We start from the raw sequence: 26,304 nt of genomic DNA on the forward strand, positions 1-26,304 counted from the left end.
CTGGGTTCTACGCCAAGAGGAAGAAACCACTGAAACTAACCGTTTCTCAATTTCAGTGGGTTTCTCTATTCAGCAGGCCGGGCTATAAGGCAGATATATCGCTTCTCCAATTTCTGTTCTCCTGGCTTTCGCTTCTTAACTTTCAAGCAAACAAATTGCGCTTTCCGCAAAGTTAACTATGGGTTGTTTTTATTGAGGGGGGGGACTTTGGTGGGAGGGCGAGAGACTGAAGAAAAAGAGTCCCCCCATCTCCTTTATCCTATTGCATGTGGAATCTGTCGTGCTTTAGGAGCGAGGTCAGGAAAGTTCTGAGAATAAACTTACTAAAGAAGAAGAATTTTCTGTAGGATTGTGGGTGGGGTGTGTGTTTTATTATGAGTGTGTGTTGAGGGGGGTGTTTTTGGGTTTGCATTTTTTAAAACTCTGAGCAGCTCCACAGTTGCCCTATAGAGATATTCTGTATATCCCTCTCAGTCTTTTGTCTGATGCACAACAAGGAGCGAATTTTAGGAGGCGAAGTCCTCTCTTAAGTTGTTTTCTGAAGCCTGTTCAAAGCTGGATTCTGATCTCTCCTTCTCCTTTACCCCCCCCCACCCCCACCCAACACCACTTTAAAAATAAATAAAATAATCCAGCCGTTCATTACCTGATGTGTGTTGCTTACCAAATGAACAGAATAAACTCCTGAGCAGGACTTTGGCAAACGCATTTAAACGAGGGTTGTCTAGCGTAAAAGGGGGAATTCGGCAGAGTGGGTGAAATAAATTTCCAAGAATTTGCTATTTTTTTAAAAGGGGGGGGGCGGAGATGTTCGCTTACCATTTTCAGCCTCCCTTCCCCCAACCCCCCACCTTGTCTCAACCCCCTCCTAGATCCTTAATGAACAAAGGATGGCCAGTGGGGAGGGGAGAAATTGGGGGGGGGGGCGAACGCAGAAAGAAAAACCATGTGATAGATTTAAAAACACTATAGAATTTAAACCAGTCTGATTGAAAGGGGAGGGGAAAGTTGCAAGCGCATTGTGTGTGTGTGTCCATTTTTCCAAGTTTGGGTCTTGCAGATTAGGAGCAAACGATTAGGGCGTAATAAGAAGAGATTTCTGCTCCTTTAGTACAGATTTCGGAGCCCCTTCTCCTCTGCAAAGACCCTGCAACAGCAAATATTTTAGCACTGGCAAATGTGGACGTGTAGGCTCTCTAACGGCCGTTTGGCCCTGTGACGTGCTTGGGGGGGGTGTTGCTGCTGTCTGTCAGAGAGAGGAACATCTGGCCTGCCGAATCAGCTTTAGTGAAATGTGGTGCCAATTAAGAAGCCATCTTTTCGCCCCCTTTCCCTGCAAAAAAACACCAAAGCAAACACCCTACCTTTTATTTTATTTTTTTACACTTTCTCTCTCTCCCCCCCCCCCCATGGTATGTTTCCCAACTATTCAGCCGCAGGAGAAAACTCAGTTTAAAAACAACAGTGCATTTCATCAATCCAACCAAGTGTTACTTGAAAGTAGACCCATTTGGAGCTTGTGGGATGAAGTTTGGTCTGCTCTCAGCAGCACCGACACGGGGCGCGATCTCTTGATTTCAATTGCTCGATTTGCAATCCTTGTTTTGCTGATTTCCTTGAATATTCTAATTTTCTGAGATTGTTGGGGTTTTCATCAGCTGTACGCCGTGATCATCACAATGATAACAAATTTAGGCTTGACATATCTCGCTTTGCATGTCACGAGTCTATCTCAAACTCAAATATTAGTTTCACCTTTGAAGTTGAATTAGTGAAATTAGTGAAGTTGAATTAGTGACTTTTCCATGATACTCTAATTTTTTGAGTTTTACCTGTAGACCTCACCTCCCCCCCCCCAAGGGGAGCTCAAAGTGGTTTACATGGTCCCCCCTAACCCTAACCTAGATTTACATATCTTCCCCAGACCCCCTCAGTAATCTCCGCAAGGAGACCTCCATCAGACCTGGTTACACCTGTGTGGTGTTCATACTTCAGGTTGTTTAAAGTTGGTTCATACCTAGAAATGAGAGAGTGTGTTTGTGTGAAGCTGGATTGTTCCAATATCTGGTTTTGGGGCAGAACGAGTCTTCGGTTGGTGTGAAGCAAAAATCGCACCTTATATACAAAGTCCCTTTGGACCCTGACTGATTGCAGGCTCACCTCTGAGTTTTCAATTTCTTGAAACGAGAAAGCTGGCTTGGTGTAGTAGTTAGAGTGTTGGACCTGGGAGGCAAGGTAAAGGTAAAGGGACCCCTGACCATTAGGTCCAGTCGTGGCCGACTCTGGGGTTGCAGCGCTCATCTCGTTTATTGGCCGAGGGAGCCGGCGTACAGCTTCCGGGTCATGTGGCCAGCAGGACTAAGCCGCTTCTGGTGAACCAGAGCAGCGCACGGAAACGCCGTTTACCTTCCCGCCGGAGTGGTACCTATTTATCTACTTGCACTTTGACGTGCTTTCGAACTGCTAGGTTGGCAGGAGCAGGGACCGAGCAACGGGAGCTCACCCCGTCGCGGGGATTCGAACCGCCGACCTTCTGATCGGCAAGTCCTAGGCTCTGTGGTTTAACCCACATCGCCACCCGCATCCCTGGACCTGGGAGAGCAGGGTTCAAATCCCGCTCAGCCATGAAGCTCATTGGGTGCCTTTGCAGTCTCAATCACTATAATTCTTGGCCTAACCTACTTCACAGGGTTGCTGTGAGGAAAGGGAGCTCCTTGGGGGGAGAGAGAAATGTGGGATACAAATTGCAGTGTGAACGCGGCAATGGCAACCCGATTTTGCAGCCTTTGCCAGTGCAGTGCCTTCCAGATGTTTTGGATCACATCTGGCTCCGGCCCCAGCCAGCAAGGCTGTTGGCAGAAAGCTGGCATATTTCATGGCAAATCAATTTCGAAACTTAAGTGGAGTTTCACAAGCAGCTTAGTGAGCTGGTACAGGAGGTTTTGGAAAGGGAAAAAGTTGTGTGTATGTAATTTTGTGTGTGGATATGTACATGTATGGACAGTTAACGTTTACCTGATCAGTTTACAAATGGGGCGCCTTATTGATCAGTCTTCCTCTTAAAAATATTTTAAATGCAAATGTCATTATTATTATTATTATTTAAATTTATATACCGCCGTTAAAGGGATGTTGGATTGAAATCAAGCGGTGTTGGTAAAAAGATTAACAAGAATATGTAAATATGGATTGATAATGGTGGGAAATATATATTTATAATAGGTTAAGATGCTGAATAAGGACAAATGATAGAGGGTAAGGACTTGCTGAATTAAATATCTGAACTGGAATACAAAAAGGGAGGTGTGAGGAGGTCAGGAAACTAGTAAATGAAGTATAAGACATGAAATTATTGATTTTTTTTCCTTTCTTTTTTCTTCGTGTTAACTGTTTTCCATTTTGTATTTTTCATGTGTTTTGTCTTTGTATTTTTGTAATTTTTTTATTTTATTAGAGTTATTCTTTGTCTTTATTTTTTAAGTTTAAACTTTGAAACTTTTTAATAATTGTAAAACTTCAATAAATATTACATTAAAAAAATAAATAAATTTATATACCGCCATTCACCCAACATCACGTAGCGGTTCACAACGTAATAATACAAAATGAGAACACAAAAATACATCATAAAATCAGAACAAAAATAAACTAATAACGGGGAGCCACTGTAGAAAAGGCCCTGTTCTCATGTTGCCCACTGAGTCCAGCATGCTGTTCTCACAGCCAGATACCCCAACAAGAAATCCTGCAAGCAGGACCTGGGCATAATCACGAATCTAAGATGTGCACCTAAGATTCATCTGCGTACACTATTTCTTTCCCATTTATCCCACCCGCAGACATATCATTCAGCGGTCTGCGAAGAGAACGTTCATCAGATGCAGAATTTTTTGTTGTTGTTGCAATGGCTTGATATTTATAAATCCGGTGCTGTTCTGCGCTTGTGGGGAAACGGCTTGGGAGGGGGGGGAAGGAAGAGAGATCGTGGGAGGGTGTGGGCGGGGGAAACGGAATCTTTATATAAGAGTTAATTTAGTTTGTTCAAAATGTGTCAGCGTGATCTGAGCGTTTGCCTCTTGCGCTCCGTTTTCCTGCAAACCACCTTCAATCTATTCATTTTTTGAAAAAACGCGTAGACAATCTCTCGCGCATTTGGAAAGAGAAAAATAAGAAAGATGTGCATCAGTCTCCAGGGAGAAAGCTATATATTTGTTTTTCTCTCTCCCTCTTTTTCCTCTTTTTAAAAAACCCCAAGACAAAATCGCATGTAAGAGTTCTCAAAACGCTGGAGAGCTGAAACACGATCTTTCCCCCCCGGATTAAAAATCAGAGCGGGGCTTTGCTTTTGAGCCTGGAACATTCTGCAAGCAGAACAGCTTCTCTGCTGCTGAGCTAAGACACCTGCCCATCCTCAGAGCTCCCGCCCGCCTGAGGATCAACAGGAGTCACTGTGCCAAACATGGCTCCTCATTGGAAGGAGTTCGGCCCGGAACGCTGACTCACGCAGGGGCACGACAGGCAATTCTGAGCACAGGAAATTGTGTACCTTGTCCCCTCTCTCTCACATACCCTCTATCCCAGTGTTTCCCCACCTTTTTTGGGCAACGGCACACCTGTTTAATCAAAAAAATCTCGCGGCACACCACAATTACTGCCCCGTGACGTCAGCGCGCAGCGTCACGCCGGGAGGGACGCACGAAAGTGAAAGTTTTCACTTTTTTTCCCTCCCCCTTGCCGGGGAACCTCCAAGCTTTGGGGGTGGGGGTGGGGAGGCAGCAGAGCGAGGGACTGAGGGACGGCGGCAGCTGAGGCGGCGGCGGCTGTTGTGGTGGTGGCGGCGATAGCGGGCGGAGGAGGGGGCGGCGGCGGGAGTTGCTGCTGCTGTTGTTGCTGCTGCTGCCCGGACATGCCGGCCTCCTCCTCCTCCGCTGTCTCGCGCTCCTCCATTTGCACGCGCTGCCCCGCCGCTCGGCACCACCACCGCGGAGCCGCCCCCGGCTCGACGCGGATCCTCGCCGCCGCCGCCTCTCACCGCCCGACTCGCCCGCCTCCCTCCCACTTCACACCAGCCGATGTCTCACGGCACACTAGTGTGCCGCGGAACACCGGTTGGGAAACACTGCTCTATCCTTCAGTCCTCCCCCTGGAAAATGTGTTGCTTTGGCAAGCAGGCAGGGGTGTGCTTTGTAGGGGAGGGAAACCAGATTTTTTTCCTGGGGGGCGCAGAGATGCACAGAGCGAAAAACAGAGTTGTAAAGGGTTCCCATTCATCCTTAAAGTCACAGTTATCCTTGTCCCGTAGCTTATATGTCAGTTTTGCCAGTTCTGCATAGTCCATCAATTTTTCTTGCCACGATTCTTTAGTTGGGGTTTCTTCAGTCTTCCATCCTTGTGCTACCAGAACTCTCGCGGCCGTTGTCGCATACATGAAGATGTTTTCCAACTTTTTTCCCAACCCTTTTTTCCAACCCTTTACAAAGTACCTGGAACTGGTACAAAGCGAACTGGACTCCTTGGCAGGTTTTGAATAAACATTCACAAACTTTTTATTGATAATGATCAGCTAAAGAGTTTGAGGATCTATACAACTTTGTAACATGCAGAAAACAGCAGTCTCAGAGAAACCAAAAACTGGAACTGAGGGAAGTCGGGGGGTGGGGGGGTGGGGGTGTTTTGTGTGGGAGGGGGGAGGGAGGAAAAATGGGAGGGGGGGAAACAAGGATGATATATTTTTGGATAATATGTCTTGTTATAATTTCGAATAATTTTTTTTTTAAAAGTAAGAAAGCTTAAGGAGCTTAAGGGTTAAAAGGGGGGGGGATTACATGGGTAAGGGAGTTCCAAGCCAGTTCCTCTCCTCCCTCCTGCCCACCCTGCATGTAATTAAGGCATGGAGCTTTGCCACTCGATATTGACAGAGGTCCAAGATCCACAAGGAGGGATCGCCATATAGCAAGGATCTCTATATTTAGCATTCCCCATTGATCTGGTCAAGGGCCGGGTCAGGGTGTAACCAAACTGCAGGCTGGATTTAATACGAGGGAGTCGTGAGGGGAATGGAGGGGGGGGCTTGCCCCATAGAGAGAGAGAGCTTTGCCTGTTATCAGGGCTTGGGCCAGTAACCTTTCCGGGAGCACCTTGGGTCAAATTTGCACGTTGGAAAAGCTGCAGCGGGCATCTGTTCTATTGCTTATTGTGGGATCTCTCTTTCAAGCTGCCTTTTAGCTGAGGAAGAGACCCTCTGCCCACCAGGGAGGGTCTCCGCAGTGGGAGACCTCCCATTCAGTTCATTTGTTGGAGGCAGTATAGACTTCTGAATTCCACCTGCTGGAAACTGCAGGAAGGGAGAGTTACCGTATTTTTCGCTCTATAGGACGCACCGGACCATAGGACGCACCTTGTTTTAGAGGGGGAGAACAAGAGAAAAAAATTCTCCCCCTCTCTACTCAGCGCCCCTTCAGCGAAGCCTTCCATTTCTCCTCCTGCTTGGCTGAAGGGGCGCTGCGCAACTCTCCCTCTCTGCTGAAGCCAGGAGCCTTGCTCTCCCGGCTTCAGCAAAAGGAACCCGAAGCCTTCGGAGCACAGAGGGAACGCTCCCTCTGCGCTTCGGAGGCTTCGCGTTGCTATCGCTGAAGCCAAGGAGCCTGCATTCGCTCCATAGGATGCACACACATTTCCCCTTAATTTTTGGAGGGGAAAAAGCGCGTCCTATAGAGCGAAAAATACGGTAATTTTGTGCTCTTCCTTCTTCTTTGGTGATCACTTGTAGCTGAGTAAGATTGTCTTCCATGAACACGGTTTTAATAGTGAATCCGTAAGTGACTGTGGAGGCCAATTCTGGATCCATACGTCCTTCTACAGTGGGGACATTGGCTTCTGGGCAGGAGTTGATCACGGTGAGGGTTTGCCAAGTGTGCCTTCCTCTTAGCACGTTTCTCCCTTTCGTCCTGAGTTCAAGCGTCTTCAAAGCCCATGACACCTTTGGTCAAGGCTGTTCTCCAATTGCAGCACTCGCAGGCCAGTATTTCCCAGTTGTCAGTGTTTATACTACATTTTTAAAGATTTGCCTTGAGAGAGTCTTTGAACCTCTTTTGTTGACCACCAGCATTATGCTTTCCATTTTTACGTTCGGAATAGAATAGTACAGTGGTACCTCGGGTTAAGTACTTAATTCGTTCCGGAGGTCTGTTCTTAACCTGAAACTGTTCTTGACCTGAAGCACCACTTTAGCAAATGGGGCCTCCTGCTGCTGCCGCGCCACCGGAGCCTGATTTTTGTTCTCATCCTGAAGCAAAGTTCTTAACCTGAAGCACTATTTCTGGGTTAGCGGAGTGTGTAACCTGAAGCATATGTAACCCGAGGTACCACTGTAGTTGATTTGGAAGACGATAGTCAGGCATCCAAACAACATGGCCAGTCCAACATGACAGCCCGGAAAGATTGTATCTCTCTCTACAAACGGGTGTTAAGATCTTCAGATGAGCACCATCTCTAGGTCCCATTTACTTCAGAAGCAATGGCTGGCACAAGAGACAGAGCCTTTTCTGCAGCTGCTCCCAAGTTGAGAAAGACAAGGCCCTTTTAGTGCACTTGGTTGGGCGCTCTGAGAACAGAATGCTGGACTACGTAGGTGAGCCAACTTTGGCCTGATCCAGGGGGGCTCAGTGGCTTAAGAGGGTCTCTTATCCCTTGCTACTGGAATCTGTTTTAACTGGAGATGTCGGGTCCTGTGCTTAGGCAGGGAGACTAATCCCAACTCAGCCGTAAAGCTTGAGGCAGCGGTCTCTCAGCCCTGCCTTCCTCAAAGGGATGTTGTTAGGATAAAGTTGAGGAGGGGAGGGGAGACCACGTACAGGGCCCTAACGGGTGATCATTTCCTCTCCATCAGAGGGGCACCTGCTTCCTGACTTGGTGATTGTGCTGGTCCTGGTTGGGGGGGTGGGTGTTACTGTGCGGCGTGGTCTAAGTCTGGTCCTAGGTCGAGGGTATGGAGGCTGTACATCAGGGGCGAAGCGAGGTCCAAAGCGTGGAGTCAGGTGTGGTCAGGAACTCTGGCAGGAGAGCAGGTCAGGGTGCCGGCAGGAACAGGTTACCAACGATGTTGCTCCCGCAACCTGGGACTGGGCTGGCCGGCTTTTATCTGCCCCGAGGCACAGGGCGGCCCCGATCCTCTGGTGACTCACCTCTCCTGGCCTGGAGGCGAGCCCTCCTCCTGCCAGAACTTAGTTCCCTCCGCCTCTCTGCCCTGAGCCTCTGCAGCTCAGGAGAGGCTGGAGGGTTACTGGACCCAGAGGCAACCTCACCTTCTCCTGATGGGGCTGAGGATGAAGCACCTGCAGGCAATGGGTCCTCGATCACCTACGAAGCCAGAGTGGATTCAGCTGGTGTCTGCTCCTGAGGATCCGGCACAGGTGAGGGCCCTTCAGGCTCATGCCCCAGCCCCGGATCAGCTGGTCCTGGAGGCGGGGACTCCTGTGCAGGCTGGGATTCCTCAGGTTCAGCCTCTGAATCCAATTCCCAGGCCATCACAGTGATACTGAGACCCTCCATCTGCTAGGTAGGCAGGAGCTGGGACAGAGCAATGAGAGTTCATCCCGTTGTGCGGATTCGAACCGCCAACCTTCCGATCGGCACCGGATTTGTGTAGAGTTTAATCCTTAGCCTTTTGTCCCAAAGATATCCACAGACTTCAGCACCAGCATATGGGACCAATTTCTCCAGCAGCTCAGTGGAATAAGGCTGTATAATAAACCCTCCAGCTCCAATCCTGTTGGATTAGACAAAATGTCTACCTGACAACATCAAGTGCAGCCTTCCCAGAAAGTAAAGCTCTCTAGGTCTATGGTGAAGTAGGAACCCTATTTAAGAAAAGGAACGACGTATCTAGCAGGTCTCTCCTCTGCTTGACGATTTTCCTCCTTGCCAGGTTTCCTCTAAGCTCTGTGGCGTCCCAATTTCCCCACCCCAGACCACTTGAAGATCTCTGAGGGTCTCAGCGGAGACCTTAATTATGATTTTTTTCCTGCTCGCTTCAGCAATTGCAACATGCTGTGCCAGATTCTGCATGATTTTTAATTGTGTTATTATTGCTTCCTCTAATTCCTTATCGATTGTATTAACGTGCATTTCTGTAAAGCTCAAATTGCAATATATGAAGTAAAAGGAGGCGATGAAAATTCTAAAAAAAATCGATATGGATGTTTAATGTGGGCATGCCACAGGACCGTTCGGACGAAGTTGGTGGACCACTGCGTTCTCTCTCTGCTTTGAGAACGGCAGGATCGAGCCATCCTGAGCAGAAGGAAGGTGTTCAAAGAATCACGCAGAGACAAAGCGGTTACCCTCCATGGTGGCCGAATGCTTTGGAGTCATGGAATCATGGGAAGGGGCCAAAAGGGTCATTTAGTCCTGTGATGCAGGAATCGCCGCTAAAGATGGCAACCCAAGCTCTGTTTAAAACCGTCCCAACAAAGTAGAGGGTCTGTTCCACTGTTGAACAGCTCTCAGTATCAGGAAAGATCTCCCTAATATTTAGTTGGAATCTCCTTTCTTGTAGCTTGAATCCACTGGTTTGAGCCCTGCGCTCTGGAGCAGGAGAAAACAAGCTCGCTCCATCTTCTGTGTGACGAGACCCTTTCTGCATCTGTTTCCCTCGGAGCGCAAACAGTTCTTGGGAGTTTCCTGCGTTCTTCCACACATGCCAGTCTTACGCTCTGATCTTCCCACTTCCCTTGCCTGATCATTGGACCAGCCACAGTGGTCGGAGGCGCAACGCTAGCCGGAGATAATTTGCCTTCCATCTGTTCCCTTGGCATCGGCAAAGGGTCCGTGTGTGGCTTACCCCCCAAATAATAACGATAAAATCGCGCTGCGCTTTGTTTTTTAAAAAAGAGAGATCTTTTCAAGGCCGTGACAAATTTGAATGGGTGAGGATGAGGGAATCGGGAGACCCATGCCAGACAGTTCCCAGAAGTGTGGGAAAACATCTGTTTGGCTTTTCCTCCTCCCTCAAAGGGTTGGAACGGACACTGGTTTGTGAAACCTGCTGGCCAGTTTTCAGTGGCCCACATCTCAAGCCATGCCCCTTGCCCTCCCCACAAGGCTTTGCCCACCTGCTCCAAAAGGAGACTGGCTGGTGCCCAAACGGAACCTTGGTGGGTTGCACCACTGAGTAGACCCATGGAAATGAATGGAGCTAAGTTATTCATGACTCCATTGGCTAGGCTGTTTGGGGATGTTGGGAGTTGAAGTCCAATGTCTGCAAGTTTTTCATCACATAGTAAATAATATAACAACAACAACAACAACAACAACAACAACAACAACAACAACAACAACAGTAATAATATATTTATACTCTACCCATCAACAACAACAACAACAACAACAACAACAACAACAACAACAACAGTAATATATTTATACTCTACCCATCTGGCTGGGTTTCCCCAGCCACTCTGGGCAGCTCCCAACAGAATATTAAAAACACAACAAAACATCCAGCATTAAAAACTTCCCTGAACAGGGCTGCCTTCAGATGTCTTCTAAAAGTCAGATAGTTGTTTATTTCCTTGACATCTGAAGGGAGGGCATTCCACAGGGCGGGCGCCACCACCGAGAAGGCCCTCTGCCTGGTGCCCTGTAACTTCGCTTCTCACAGAGAGGGAACCGCCAGAAGGCCCTCAAGAGTGTCCGGGCTGAATGATTGTATCATGTATATTATATTATATATTAAATCAGTGGAAAGGATGGAACGCTGAGGGTGAGGCAGGCTTGGATTTAACAACTTGCTAGGTAGTCACAAGTGGCTAGGAATTCCAAGACAGTTACTAGCTTGGTCCAACCACTACACCAGACTGGCTCCCACCCATAGCCCTGGAGGTCTTAAACTCCCTGACGATGCATCGCTCAGGGGTCAGCAAGGTTTATCTCGCCTGGGCCGGATCGGTCCCGCGGAGATCCCTCCCTGGGCCGGATCGTGTGCAAGTGTGAGCGCCCGCTATTTTCGGCGTCGCGGAAGCGAGTCCCTGCGCTGCGCCAGTGGCGCGGTTCATGGGCCGGTCAGACAACCCCCATGGGCCTTAGGGGGCTGACCCCTGGCTCAGTCCGTTGCACCAGCAAAGATAATTCCCCTCCCGCAGGCACCGGCAGGCTGGCACGCAGACTTGGCGCCTCCCTCTCTCTACCTGCAAGGTGAGGTGCTTCTGGGCTCCCTTGCCAAGGCTGCTGTTTTCAGCTGGCTTTTTTTAAAGAGTGAACCGAAAGTGCTTTTAGGAAGTGTGTGCATGCACGGTTATTAATGGCCCGGTTCTCTGCTGGATGCGTGCTTCGTAAAGATACAAGCAGCGCCGTGAAAGGGTTGTGTCGGATCATGCCAGCTCTCCTGTCCGTGCCTAAGCAGAGCCTGGAGCCACACAAACTGGGAGTCCAGGGCAGATAAAATTCTGAGACTTCCTCCTTTTCCTTCGCAGGGTGATTTCAGGTTTGCGCTCCTCCGTGACAGGCTTAGTTGAAACCCATTTGCTTCAGTCGTGTGCTCAAAAGCCTTGCTTTCTGATAATTAAATATATATGTCTGTGTGTCTCAGGTTTCACCCAAGGGTTTTCTTCCGTGCACCAAAATGGTCTGTTATGAACACAGATTTCTGTTGAGAACGCTTCTCTCACCCGGGATAACCTTTGCTGGAAACTCATGTCTCGTCCTGCCTTTCTCCACGCGTTAAGGATCCAAGGTGTATTCAGAGAGGGCTGCCGTCACGATCCCTGCCCTAATTTTTCGGAAATCAGTTCCTTGCAACACCCCCACCCCCAGTTCCTTCTCTGCCCACCCCCCACTCATTTTTTCCTTTTTTTTGCAGGGATATGTCTTGTTCTTCTGCCAGGGTTCAGATCATGTCCATAAAAGGTTTAGTTCAGAATGGGGAAGCTCAGGATAAAATCAAAACAGTTGTATGGTTTGGAAGTGACCCCCAAGGGCCATCCAGACCACGGGTGTCAAACACAAGGCCCGCGGGCCGAATCCGGCCCGCCAGACCTCGTCATGTGGCCCGTGGATGGGGGAGGGAAAGGGGCCCGGGGCGGAGGGGCACACAGGGCGGCTGCGCACGCGCGGGAGGCCTGACCTCGCTCTCCGCCCGCCCGCCTGCTTGCCCGCCCCGACATCCGTTGAAAGGAGTGCAGTGCGCGCGGGCACACCCTCTGGGCGTTTGAGCCCGCCCTCCTGCGCATGCTCGACGAGGGCAGGGGAGAGAGAGATAGAAATGGCAGGGGGCGGAGCTTGGGTGTGTGGGTGGGAAATGTTTTCGCACATGGGCGCCCGGCACGGACTTTCTCCCTTCGTGCGCACGCGCCTCACGCCCCACCTGCCGCCGCCGCTTCTCGGGGAAAGAGGCTCTTTCCCAGAATGCACCGTGTTTGCAGCGCGCCTTCGGGCGCCTGGCGGAAGAGGCTGTTCCCTGCTTTGCGCCCCCTGCCAGCCGGCTAATGTAACTGCAGCCACCTGGTGCCACCTGGAAGGCGCAAGGAATGATTGTGAGAGTCGCCCTTGTGGAATAACTAAGGAAGCATCTTTCCTGCCCTCAGGAACACAAATGACGGTTTTGAAAGCGTATTCTACATGTACACAGTACACCGGAGAGGTGTCCCCAGCTACTAATGCAATCAGTTATAAACCACAAACCTATGATACAACCGGCCCTTTGAGGGTGGCCAAACTGCTGATGTGGCCCCCGATGAATTTGAGTTTGACACCCCTGATCTAGATCAACCCCCGGCAACACAGGAACCACAGTTGAAGAAGCCTTGGCAGATGGCCATCAAACCTCCCAGGGTGGTCTGTCCATGTGTGACAGACCATGAGGTTTTTTAAAATCTTTATTTTTTTTTTAAAGGATATTTATTGAGATTTTCAAAATATTACAAACAAGAAAAAAATAAAATAGAAGCAGAAGAGAGTACAAAGAATAAAAATAATTGACAAAATAGAAAAAAGAGGGGGGGGGAACCTACCCCTTCCCACCATATAAGAAAAAGTTCCAAATGAGAAAAAGAAAAGACAGAAAAAAGAAAAAAAAATGCAAAAATCACAAAACTTTAAAAACATTAAAAACAAATTCATTATTTTCAAATCCTTAACTGTCATTACGTTCTTTCTTAGACCTCCTCCTCCCTTTCTTTGTATCCTAGTTATTAATTATCCCAGCATATCCTTGACCTTATTTCTCTATAGTAAAATAAACCTTAAAACTTAAAACTTAAATCTTATCCTTACCAACTTCTCATAATCATAATATTCTTTCATAATTCTTTAAACATCTTTGCTAAAGCCAAGTAATTTCATTCCAACATTTTTCTATCATTCATCAATTTTATAAAACAGAGGTAGAAAAAAGAGGTATAAACAAATCCAATCTTCATCCAGCGTCCCTTCCTCCTGGTTCCGGGTTTTGTCAGTCCTTATTCCCGTTAAACTAGCCCATGGGCTAGAGGTTTTTTAAAATCAAAGGGACGCGGGTGGCGCTGTGGTCTAAACCACTCAGCCTCTTGAGCTTGCCGATCAGAAGGTCGGTGGTTCGAATCCCCGCGACGGGGTGAGCTCCCGTTGCTCGGTCCCTGCTCCTGCCAACCTAGCAGTTCAAAAGCATGTCAAAGTGCAAGTAGATAAATAGGTACCGCTCTTGCGGGAAGGTGAACGGCGTTTCTGTGCGCTCTGGTTTCCATCACGGTGTTCCGTTGCTCCAGAAGCGGTTTAGTCCTGCTGGCCACACGACCCGGAAAAGCTGCGGACAAACGCTGGCTCTCTCGGACTGAAAGCGAGATGAGCGCCGCAACCCCATTGACTGGACTTAGCCGTCCAGGGGTCCTTTACGTCTACAATCAAGCAGTATATAAATTTTATAAAATAGAATACAGTGGTACCTGGGGTTAAGAACTTAATTCGTTCCGGAGGTCCTTTCTTAACCTGAAACTGTTCGTAACCTGAAGCACCACTTTAGCTAATGGGGCCACCGCGCCACCGGAGCACGATTTCTGTTCTCATCCTGAAGCAAAGTTCTTAACCCAAGGTAATATTTCTGGGTTAGGGGAGTCTGTAACCTGAAGCGTCTGTAACCCAAGATACCACTGTAGATGTCTAAGCAGTTTGAAATGCAACCCAGTCAGGGTATAAGTAATAAATTATTATCATTACTATTACTACTACTACTACTATTACTATTATTATCTGAGCCTTGGCATTTCAAGTGGTAGGCTGTGCAATGTAAGCGAGCCTTGTGTCCCTGCGGTTGTGTTTACGTGGGCACCCCACAGACGAGGTCCGTGCCCATATCCCAAATCTTAACACCCATTCTCCGTATTTCTGCCACGGTTTGCAAAAACTCTCGCGAAAATTCACCAGTTACAGATAGGTAGCCGTGTTGGTCTGCCATAGTCAAAATAAAAAAATTCCTTCCAGTAGCACCTTAAAGACCAACTAAGTTAGTTCTTGGTATAAGCTTTCGTGTGCATGCACACTTCTTCAGATACACTGAAACAGAAGTTGCCAGATCCTTCTATATAGTGAGAAGGTGGGGAGGGGTATTACTCAGAAGGGTGGTGGGAATGGGTGATTGGCAGATAGCTGAGATGAGCCTGTTGACGACTCTTAACGACTGTAATAGGTCTTACAATAGGTCTGCAATGGGTCCTGTAAGACCTATTGCAGTCGTTAAGAGTCGTCAACAGGCTCATCTCAGCTATCTGCCAATCACCCATTCCCACCACCCTTCTGGAAGGAATTTTTTTATTTTGAAAATTCACCAGTCTTTTAGATGAATAGAACTGTAGTGTTGGAAGGAACGCTCAAGGGTGTTTGTGTGTTGCTTGTGGATGACTTTAGGGAAACTTGGCATTCCCCCTAGGCAGTGTGGTGTAGTGGTTAAAGTGGGGGGGCCAGGGTTCAAAACCCCGCTCAGCCATGAAGCTTGCCCCGTGAACTTTTGGGGCAATCGTTTCCCACCTTTCCCCATGAGGTCGCAGCGGTGGACCTCTGTTTTAAATAACAATTTAAAAAACATCTAATATGAATGGCAGTCAAGATAAAAAGGTACGTCCTCCTATAGATACAGATTCACTTACCTCTCCTTCCTCCTCTTGGCTGTGGATCAGCTTCAAATTAAAAGAGAGAGAGAATGAACTCTCCCCCCTGCCCCCCTCCCCGGCTGCAAAAATCCATTCTCTGTTTCCCAATCTCAAATCCTCCTTCCATGATTAACGGTTGATCCATCCTCTCCCCCCCCCCCATTGAACAGCAGATGGAACTTGTTTGATTTCTAAGCAAGGGGTGGAATTGGCCAGGCTGCCCCCCCCCCCCAGGAAGCGAGAAGATGTGTCCTCTGCAATGCTCCGAATTTCATCTCTCTCTCGGTGCAATTAATGGGTGTGCCAGTCTTTCTCTCTTTAGTACTTGAAGGATTAGTGAAATATATGTTCTTTGAAGCCTCGGAAGTATACAGTGGTACCTCTGTTTAAGAACAGCCCTGTTTAAGAACTATTCGGTATAAGAACTCCGCAAAACCGGAAGTAGTGTCCCGGTTTGCGAACTATACCTTGGTCTAAGAACGGAAGCCGAACGGTGGAAGGGCTCCGGCGGCCAGAGGCCTCATTAGGGAAAGCGCACCTCGGTTTAAGAACGGTTTCGGTTTAAGAACGGGCTTCCGGAACGGGTTAAGTTCGTAAACCGAGGTACCACTGTATGTTAAACGATAGACAGTACGTTAAGGAGTTTAACAATAAAAGGCAGAATGTTTTGAAAACTGAAGTATGGTACCAATATTTCTATTGCAAACACCAAATTAAACATGTATTAACATAAAAAAATTCCTTCCTGTAGCACCTTAAAGACCAACTAAGTTAGTTCTTGGTATAAGCTTTCGTGTGCATGCACACTTCTTCAGTTCCTCTTAAAAATGTGATGTCAGCAATGTGTTGCTTATGTGAATTGCGTATTAGTTCATGCTTACCGTATTTTTCTCTCTATAACACTCACATTTTTTCTCCTAAAAAGTAAGGGGAAATGTCTGTGCGTGTTATTGAGTGAATGTGTGGTCCCTGGAGCAGACTGGCCCGAGTGCAGGGGCAAAAATTAGGCAAAAATCAGATCCCGCGTCACGGAGGAGGGAAAGCTGTAGAGGAGGCTGCTGCTTTCCTGCATTCTGCCTCAGGGTTACCCCAAATTCACCATCAGATCACATAGCATGTCTACGGCTACAGCCTGCACCCAAAAAATCACGCACCCACTGTTGCCTGGGGCCACAATGGTGCAAAAACGTGGTTACAAAGCACAGATCCACATGGAATCTCAGGATTTTTGCATTGGGCTACCCCAAACTCACCGTCAAATCACATGTCTGTGGCCACAGCATGAAGCACAAAAATGATACATCCACTGTTTCATTCAATCTTTTTTCTTGTTTTCCTCCTCTAAAAACTATGTGTGTGTTATGGTCAGGTGCGTGTTAAAGAGCGAAATATACGGTATGTATATATAAAAATGTTGTCGACGCGCCGCCCCCCTCAGTGGCGCCTAGACATTCTGTTTTGGCGACCACAGCCCAGGTCCTAGGAGCCATTTGGCTCCTAGCTTTTCGATCTCGGTTTCTAACACTGGGTGGTGGTAAACTCAAAAGAGATCTGCTAATTTGCAAAAGGACTCTCTCTCTGTGTGTGCATACAGATGTGCAACAGGCCTCTGATTTAAGCAACATCTGTTTAAACCTGGCATCCAAACAAATAGGCAGAGCTTGGAGGGTCCGTGCCTCTGAGAGGGGCTTCTGGTTTTCGGCACTGGAATTGGTGATTTATTGTTGCTTGGACCTCTATGCTGTAGCTATACCTGTACCGCTGTCCATCTCTAAAATTGCTTTTTCCATTTGTTGCGGGATGGGTGCTCTTCCTCTCTTTCACAGCCTCAAGCTATTTCGATTGATGGACTCACCGTCATGTCCCCTGAAATTTATTAGCTGCCCCGCACCCGTTCTTGTTCAGGCATTGTCCGTCAAGCTGGCGCCCTCCTGAATCTTTTGGGAGTTCTGGTCCAAAACATCCAGTAGGGTGACAACTTGACAGAAAGTAATTTAGGTACGGCAATGGGAAGAATTTGTTCAGTTCGTCTTCTAATTTTCAGAATTAATGCTCAAAGCACAGCGCGGCTTTCCTTCCATACCCGAATTTTGCAGCACCAGTTCTTGAGGTGCTGACCTTGAAAGCCCTAAATGGCCTCGGTCCAGTATACCTGAAGGAGTGTCTCCACCCCCACTGAGGTCCAGCTCTGAGGGCCTTCTGGCGGTTACCTCCCTGTGAGAAGTGAGGTTACAGGGAACCAGGCAGAGGGCCTTCTCGGTGGTGGCGCCCTCCCTGTGGAACACGCTCCCATCAGATGTCAAGGAAATAAGCAACTACCTGACTTTTAGAAGACACCTGAAGGCAGCCCTGTTTAGGGAAGTTTGTAATGTTTGCTGTTTTATCGTGTTTTTAATATTCTATTGGGAGCCGCCCAGAGTGGCTGGGGAAACACAGCCAGATGGGCGGGGTATAAATAAATTATTATTATTGAACCAGAGTCAGTGTGGTGAAGTGGTTAAGAGCGGTAGATTCGTAATCTGGGGAACCGGGTTCGCTTCCCCGCTCCTCCACCTGCAGCTGCTGGGTGACCTTGGGCCAGTCACACTTCTCTGAAGTCTCTCAGCCCCACTCACCTCACAGAGTGTTTATTGTTGGGGAGGAAGGGAAAGGAGAATGTTAGCCGCTTTGAGACTCCTTCGGATAAGGCAGGATATCAAATCCAAACTCTTCTTCAGAACCAAAAGAATGCATTTTTTAAAATGTTGTCGTTTAGGGAGAAAGTGCAGGCAAAGATACACGTGTTTGTGAAAACAGTGTGCAAGAATGCATATTCTGGTTTTTTTATTTATTAAATTTATATACAAGTGGACTTTCTTGCAAGGCTGAGTTGTAAGGCGCAGCTGCACAAACCTCTCCACCCAGAGGTTGTTTTCCTCTTTTATCAGTTAGAAAAGAGGAAGAAGCTATGGAATAAATAAATCCACTCCCTGGCTGAGCGCCAGCTGTTTCAATTAATAAAGAATCTCACGCGGAAATAAGGAAACACAGCCCTGCCCGCCGTTCCTCCTCGCTTTGCTTCATCTATATTTATTTCAATCTTGTGTTTTTTTTAAAAAAAGAAACCACCTTCACCATTTCCCATAACTTCCTTATTCTGCTAATTGTACGGAAATGGAGGGTGAATGTTAAATTAGCCTGCGATGTGGGATGATTTGGCGTCAAGATTTGGTGCTTGGTTCTGAGAGAGAGCAGACCAGGCGCAGGCAGGGAAGAGATTATATCGCGTTGAAAACCCCCGGGGCGTTCTTATAAAAGGGGGGGCACGACTGGCATTGAGGGAGAGTGGCACCTCTGTACACGAATTGCTCACTTTCTTGGCTTGCGTTCCCTAAAAATACAAATCCTGGGTTGTTTTAATAGCAGCTTGGATGAGCAAGAGACACCAGCTACCCTGGGATGTCACACTAAACTGTGGCTTGGCTTTAGAAGATGATATTTTTTTTATTTATACTCCGCCCATCTGGCTGGGTTTCCCCCAGCCACTGTGGGTTGCTCCCACCAAAATATTAAAAAACACAATGAAACCTCAAACATTAAAAGCTTCCCTGTACGGGGCTGCCTGCAGGTGTCTTCTAAAAGTTGTGTAATTCTTTATCTCCTTGACATCTGATGGGAGGGCGTTCCACAGGGAGGGCGCCACCACCGAGAAGGCCCTCTGCCTGGTACCCTGCAACTTCTGTTCACGCAGGAAGGCCCTTGGAGCTGGACCTCAGTGGATGATGGGGGTGGAGACACTCCTTCATGTATTGTTTAGGGCTTCAAAGGTCAGACCAACCCATTGAATTGTGCTCAGAAACATACTGGGAGCCAGTGAAGACCTGTTAGGACCGGTGTGATGTGATCCAAGCGGCCGCTTCCAGTCACCAGTCTGGCTGCTGCATTCTGGATTAGTTGTAGTTTCCAGATAACCTTCAAAGGCAGCCCCACGTAGAGCGCATTGCAGTAGTCCAAGCGGGAGATAACCAGAGCATGCACCACTCTGGTGAGACAGTCTGCGGGCAGATAGGGTCTCAGCCTGTGTACCAGATGGAGCTGGTGAACAGCTGCCCTGGACACAGAATCGACCTGTGCCTCCATGGACAGCTGTGAGTCCAGAATGACTCCCAGGCTGCGCACCTGGTCCTTCAGGGGCTCAGTTACCCCATTCAGGACCAGGGAGTCCTCCACACGCTCCCGCCTCCTGTCCCCCCAAAACAGTACCTCTGTCTTGTCAGGATTCAACCTCCATCCATTAGCCGCCATCCATCCTCCAACCGCCTCCAGACACTCATACACGACCTTCACCGCCTTCACTGGTTCTGATTTAAAAGAGAGGCAGAGTTTTGAGCCGTCTTGCCCCCCAAGTGGCAAGTAGACATTCCGTTTTGGCGACTGTGACCCTGGTTCAAGGAGACATTTGGCACCCGGGCACCACAGTTCAAGAAGGACACTGACAAACTGGAACGTGTCCAGAGGAGGGCAACCAAAATGGTCAAAGGCCTGGAAACGATGCCTTATGAGGAACGGCTAAGGGAGCTGGGCATGTTTAGCCTGGAGAAGAGGAGGTTAAGGGGTGATATGATAGCCATGTTCAAATATATAAAAGGATGTCACATAGAGGAGGGAGAAAGGTTGTTTTCTGCTGCTCCAGAGAAGCGGACACGGAGCACTGGATCCAAACTACAAGAAAGAAGATTCCACCTAAACATTAGGAAGAACTTCCTGACAGTAAGAGCTGTTCGACAGTGGAATTTTCTGCCAAGGAGTGTGGTGGAGTCTCCTACTTTGGAGGTCTTTAAGCAGAGGCTTGACAACCATAGGTCAGGAGTGCTCTGATGGTGTTTCCTGCTTGGCAGGGGGTTGGACTCGATGTCCCTTGTGGTCTCTTCCAACTCTAGGATTCTATGATTCTAAAGAATATGAGCGTCGTTTGATTATCAGGTATAGTTCCAGATGTGCGAGGTTCGTGACGAGGCTTGCCTTGAAAACGATGCTTCCGTGGCACATGCAATAAAGGAAAGCCAAATCATATAAGAGGCGTCTGGAGGTTCTAGCCCTTGTCAAAACCTCAAATTACGCGTTAATTTTCTCTTGCTACAGCTCTATTCCAGAGAGAGCAGTGCCACAGATCCCGTGCAAGGTTTGAGGCGATTTCCCATTCAGTTGCAGTTACTGCGAGACCATATATATATTATGGCTCAGGATTTCAGTGTTTCATCTAGGGAAGGGTTTGTACCAACACCTGACCAATGAGGAATTTGTCAGCAAATGGCAGAAAACCGTGGCTAGAAAAGCCGCCTCTATTGGTCTGTCCCCCCCCCCCAACTGTATTACCTGGGTTATGAAGGCGCCCAAAAGATGTTAAAGCAAAGATTATGGGATAATGCACACAGTAACTTGCGATCTCGATCACACACAGTCTGTAGTCCGCTGGCAGTAGGAGTACAATGTGGGCATGTCTTTAAGTTAACACCTTACATTAAAAACCTGACAGTACCAAACTACCGAAGGCTTTTCACCAAAGCCAGACTAAATGTCTTTCCCTCTGCAGTGTTGGATGGCAGGTTGAGAGGAGTCCCCTACCAGGACAGACTTTGCTGGTGTGCTCAAAACATCGATTCCATAAAACATATTTTGTTGCACCGTGCAAAATATGAGCAAGCCAGGGCTGAACTGATACTACCCTTGCTGGTACCTTTCCTGGGAAAATCAGAGGCTCACTATGTCAGGTTCCTACTGGAAGACCGGACAAATGCTAGAACATTAGCAGTGGCAAAGTTTTTATCGGTGGCTGCAAGAACCAGTGATCCCTATATTCTGAACAAAATGCTTGTTTAACCTGGAGGTAGGCTGTATGAATTGTGTATTGCTTTGTAATGATTTGTTGGGTCTCTGGACTGGAATAAAGATTGTATTGTGTATATATATATATAAGACTAGATTCTTTGGGCAATATTTCTGCATGGTTATCGCCAAAAATAATTCGGGAGTGTTCGTAGAAGCAGAACGTTTCTAGACGGCCATCAGCAAGCAGAGAGCAAGATATTTGCATGATTTCTAGGAGAGCGCTGGAGGGGTTTTGAATGGCAGAGTAAGCCTTTCCATATGCTGCCTGGCTAGACAGCTTTTAAACCCTCTCCTGGAAGGGGGTGGGCGGCGGTGGGGGGTGGGACGCATGCCTCCCATCGAGCAGAGAGGATATCCGATTCTCCAAAGCCGTATCCCCTACTAGTCTTTTTATAGCTGTCCCTGCAAGAGTGGCTCAATTTGGCAACACTCTAGCCTTGCGATGGAGAGTTAGCAAGAGTCCCGGCTGGCTCCCAGGGACCTTTACGCCCCCCCCCCCGAAGGTTTCTCTCCCTGCGGGGGCAGCAAGAGAGAATGAGCACTGTGGCCGCACCCACCTTTCCCAGGTTAAGGGAACATAAAATAACCAACTCATTTTTTAAAAATAATAATAATCTTGCAGCAGTGAGTTCCGCAAGTTGTTCCTAAAACGAAAAGCTTGCATTGCATGAAGGGCTTTCGGAGCCCCCCCACCTTGAAACTGGTTAGGCAAGATATACTGTATTTTTTGCTCTATAAGACTCACTTTTTTCCTCCTAAAAAGTAAGGGGAACTGTGTGTGCGTCTTACGGAGTGAATGCAGGCTGCGCAGCTATCCCAGAAGCCAGAACAGCAAGAGGGATTGCTGCTTTCACTGCGCAGAGATCCCACTTGCTGTTCTGGCTTCTGAGATTCAGAATAGTTTTTTTCTTGTTTTCCTCCTCCAAAAACTAGGTGCGTCTTGTGGTCTGGTGCATCTTATAGAGCGAAAAATACGGTACCTTTGAACCACAATGACTTTGCGCTTGAAATAAATTTATTTCAGCTTCCAAAGCCTTTTGCCCAGGGCAGGTTCCTCATCTCTTTAGTCTGAGTACGCCTCCTTGTTTTCCGACTTGCAAAACTGCCCCATTGTTCCAAACACCAAAAGTCTTTAAAAAAAAAAAAGAACAGTTTTTTTTATTAAGTGTTTTTGGCATAAAATACAATAAAACCAAACTCAGAAAGTCTTAACAAAAAAAAAAATTCCTTCCAGTAGCACCTTGTTGTTGTTGTTTAGTCATTTAGTCATGTCCGACTCTTTGTGACCCCCTGGACCAGAGCACGCCAGGCACTTCTGTCTTCCACTGCCTCCCGCAGTTTGGTCAAACTCATGCTGGTAGCTTCGAGAACACTGTCCCACCATCTCGTCCTCTGTCGTCCCCTTCTCCTTGTGTCCCCCATCTTTCCCAACATCAGGGTCTTTTCCAAGGAGTCTTCTCATGAGGTGGCCAAAGTCTTGGAGCCTCAGCTTCAGGATCTGTCCTTCCAGTGAGCACTCAGGGCTGATTTCCTTCAGAATGGAGAGGTTTGATCTTCTTGCAGTCCATGGTACTCTCAAGAGTCTCCTCCAGCACCAGAATTCAAAAGCATTCATTCTTCGGCGATCAGCCTTCTTTATGGTCCAGCTCTCACTTCCATACATCACTACTGGCACCTTAGAGACCAACTAAGTTTGTTATTGGTATGAGCTTTTGTGTGCATGCACACTTCTTCAGATATGAAAAAAGTCTTATGTGTGCTGTTGTAGGGTGTGTATGTGTGCGCGTGTGCATGCGCGCTGGGTAACAGACCCATGGGGAGCTGTCTTATACATGGCCAGACCACCTGCTTACCTAACCCAGTGTCATCATCTCTGGCCGCCAGCAGCTGCCCTGGACCTCAAGCAGAGAAGAGTCCTCTTTCCCCTGCCCCCTTTTAACTGGAGGTGTCAGGATCTGAACCTGAGACCCTCTTCATGCAAAGGAGGTGCTTTTCCCCTGAGCTGTGCCACATCCTGTAAAATGAGAGTTGCCTCCTACTAGGACAGGCAGTTTAGCTGAGTGATGCCTACTCTGGCTGGCAGTGCCTCTCCAAAACAGCCTTGTGCCCTCCATATCTCAGTGGCCTTTATCTCCCATTGTGCCCATGCCAGCTTGGGTGTTGAGGGTCCGACAACATCTGGAGTGCACGAGATTGAAGAAGGCTGCTTCAGGGACTCCTCCAGAGAAGCATCTTTCTCATCGCTTCACTCTTTAATAGCGGGACGTGGGTGGCGCTGTGGGTTAAACCACAGAGCCTAGGACTTGCCAATCAGAAGGTCGGCGGTTCGAATCCACGTGACGGGGTGAGCTCCCGCTGATCGGTCCCTGCTCCTGCCAACCTAGCAATTCTAAAGCACGTCAAAGTGCAAGTAGATAAATAGGTAGCACTCCGGTGGGAAGGTAAACGGCGTTTCTGTACGCTGCTCTGGTTCGCCAGAAGCGGCTTAGTCATGCTGGCCACATGACCCGGAAGCTGTACGCCAGCTCCCTCGGCCAATAAAGCGAGATGAGTGCCACAACCCTAGAGTAGGTCACAACTGGACCTAATGGTCAGGGGTCCCTTTACACTCTTAATAAATGGAGCTTACACTCTTTAATAAATGGAGAAACCCGGAACCTGCTGCCTGCCCGTGGTGCCAAGTCTTAGGCCAGGACAAACTCAAGATTTAATTAAGCTAATTGGGCACCTTAAACCTAGGTTTGCCACCATGGTTAAGAGTGTCAAAGACTGCAACCTGGGAGACCAGGGTTCGAATCCTACTCAGCCGTGAAGCTCACTGAGTGTGAGACCCTGGGGGCCAATCACTGCCTGGTTGTCTCTCAGCTTATCCTACTTCGTAGGGTTGTTGGGAGGATAAAAGTTGGAGGGAGGAGAACCATGGGGGGTCGTGCACTGAGCTATATACCCTTCTAAATATTAAAAAATAAAATAAAAATTGCAGCCTTCCTTGTCCGGTGGCGACGGGTCTGGAGAACAGGGACACAAGGCTGCTCAGTTGCTGTCAAGGTTGCAATTGGGGTAGGAGGTTCTTGGGACGTTGAATGGGGCCTTTGTTTAATGAACACCCCCCCCCCCCGCCATCACTAATCTCATGTCACTGGCCGTGGCGGAGAAAATGCTCTTCCGAAGTTTCAGCATTTTACTCTCCCTGTGGAAGCGAAAGGTGAAAGGATGAGCTTGGCTGTGGTGGCCAAAGTCTCTATTGCTATCAGTTAGCGATCATTAACTTTGCGGGATGCGGGTGGCGCTGTGGGTTAAACCACAGAGCCTAGGGCTTGCCGATCAGAAGGTCGGCAGTTCGAATCCCCGCGACGGGGTGAGCTCCCGTTGCTCAGTCCCTGCTCCTACCAACCTAGCAGTTCGAAAGCACATCAAAGTGCAAGTAGATAAATAGGTACCGCTCCAGCGGGAAGGTAAACGGCATTTCCGTGCGCTGCTCTGGTTCGCCAGAAGCGGCTTAGTCATGCTGGCCACATGACCCGGAAGCTGTACGCCGGCTTCCTCTGCCAATAAAGCGAGATGAGCACCGCAACCCCAGAGTTGGTCACAACTGGACCTAATGGTCAGGGCTCCCTTTACCTTTACCTTTAATTTTGCTCCACCAACACTTTCTTCCCTAGGGTTCTCTACCTGTGCTCCCATTTATTTCCATGTCTACACCCCTTGCATCTGTCTCTTGGTCACCCTAGAGTGTGACGGAGCCACGCTACATGTTTGTCTACATGTCTCCGTTCTTTTTTTTTGGCCGTAGGTCACACTGGTGCATGTCAGAACGCAGGAAAAAGTGTTTATCGCTGTTTTTTCTACAAGGTGAGCTTGAATAGTTTGGGGGGGGGGAGAGAGTTTAATTTTCTGGTGACCTGAACAAAATTGCTTCTCCGCTGCCCCCGTGATGGGGTTCATCCGCCATTCACAACAAAATAAAATTTCCTGTTCAATATATTTCTGTATTGCACTAAAGTTTATGGACCATTGTAACGAACTTTTTTATTTTTTTACTGCGGTAGTTTACAACGGTAGCAGAACTCGTTCAATACTGTAAGTGTTTAACAAAAACAAAACAGGGGAAAAAAACAGGGAGATCCCTTGATCTTTGGAGAGAGTCTCAAGTCAATTGCAAAAAAAAAAAAAATACTCCAAACACTACTAATGTAGCTCAGACCCTATCTGCCCACAGACTGTCTCTCCAGAGTGGTGCATGCTCTGGTTATCTCGCGCTTGGACTACTGCCATGCGCTCTACGTGGGGCTACCTTTGAAGGTGACCCGGAAACTACAACTAATCCAGAATGCAGCAGGTAGACAGGTGACTGGGAGCGGCCGCCGAGACCATATAACACCGGTCTTGAAAGAACTACATTGGCTCCCAGTATGTTTCCGAGCACAATTCAAATTGTTGGTTCTGACCTTTAAAGCCCTAAACGGCCTCGGTCCAGTATACCTGAAGGAGCATCTCCACCCACATCGTTCTGCCCGGACACTGAGGTCCACGCCGAGGCCCTTCTGGCGGTTCCCTCCCTGCGAGAAGCCAAGTTACAGGGAACCAGGCAGAGGGCCTTCTCGGTGTGGAACACCCTCCCACCAGATGTCAAAGAGAACAACAACTGCCAGACTTTTAGAAGACCTCTGAAGGCAGCCCTGTTTAGGAAAGCTTTTAATGTTTTAACAGACTACTGTATTTTAATATTGTGTTGGAAGCTGCCCAGAGTGGCTGGGGAAGCCCAGCCAGACGGGCGGGGTATAAATAATAAATTATTATTATTATTATGGTCATCATCATCTCAGTGTATCGTTCAGAACTGAAGGTTACTTACAACACAAAACTGAGAATACTTAGAAATACTTAAAACCGCACAGATCAAGACGGACAGTTATCAACCCAGATTCCAGCACTGCAGGGGGTTGGGCTAGATGACCCCTGAGGTCCCCTCCGACTCTGCAGTTCTATGCTTCTGTGCTTCTGAATACCTGGCAAATGCAGGAAGGGAGAGGTCTCTGGTGCTCCGCTCCTGCTTCGTGGCTTCCCGTACTGGGTGTGTGGTTGTCCAGGTGAGAACATGATGTTGAAGCAGATGGACCCCTGGCCCGATCCGGCGCTCATGCACCTAGGGAGAAGCAAGACCCAGAAAGCTGGCCAGAATGCCAGCAAACATTACCCAATGCGGCCCCCTGGACTTCTTTACCTGGCCCTTGGAACTCATCCCGGGCCGCCCTTCGCAACACCTTCCTGGTCCACTTTTCGCTAGGCTGGGGTTGACCCCCTTGAACCACCAATAATA

The 26,304-nt window shown here is 48.3% G+C and overlaps 1 protein-coding gene across 14 annotated transcripts in view; it reads left to right on the forward strand.

Moving 5' to 3' along the window:
* Positions 1 to 26,304, forward strand: part of PTPRS (protein tyrosine phosphatase receptor type S) — a 310,037-nt gene that overhangs the window by 65,526 nt on the left and 218,207 nt on the right. The gene's annotated exons all lie outside the window — the stretch shown is intronic.

Source organism: Podarcis bocagei (assembly GCF_964188305.1).
Source record: "Podarcis bocagei genome assembly, chromosome: 18".
NCBI lineage: Eukaryota > Metazoa > Chordata > Lepidosauria > Squamata > Lacertidae > Podarcis > Podarcis bocagei.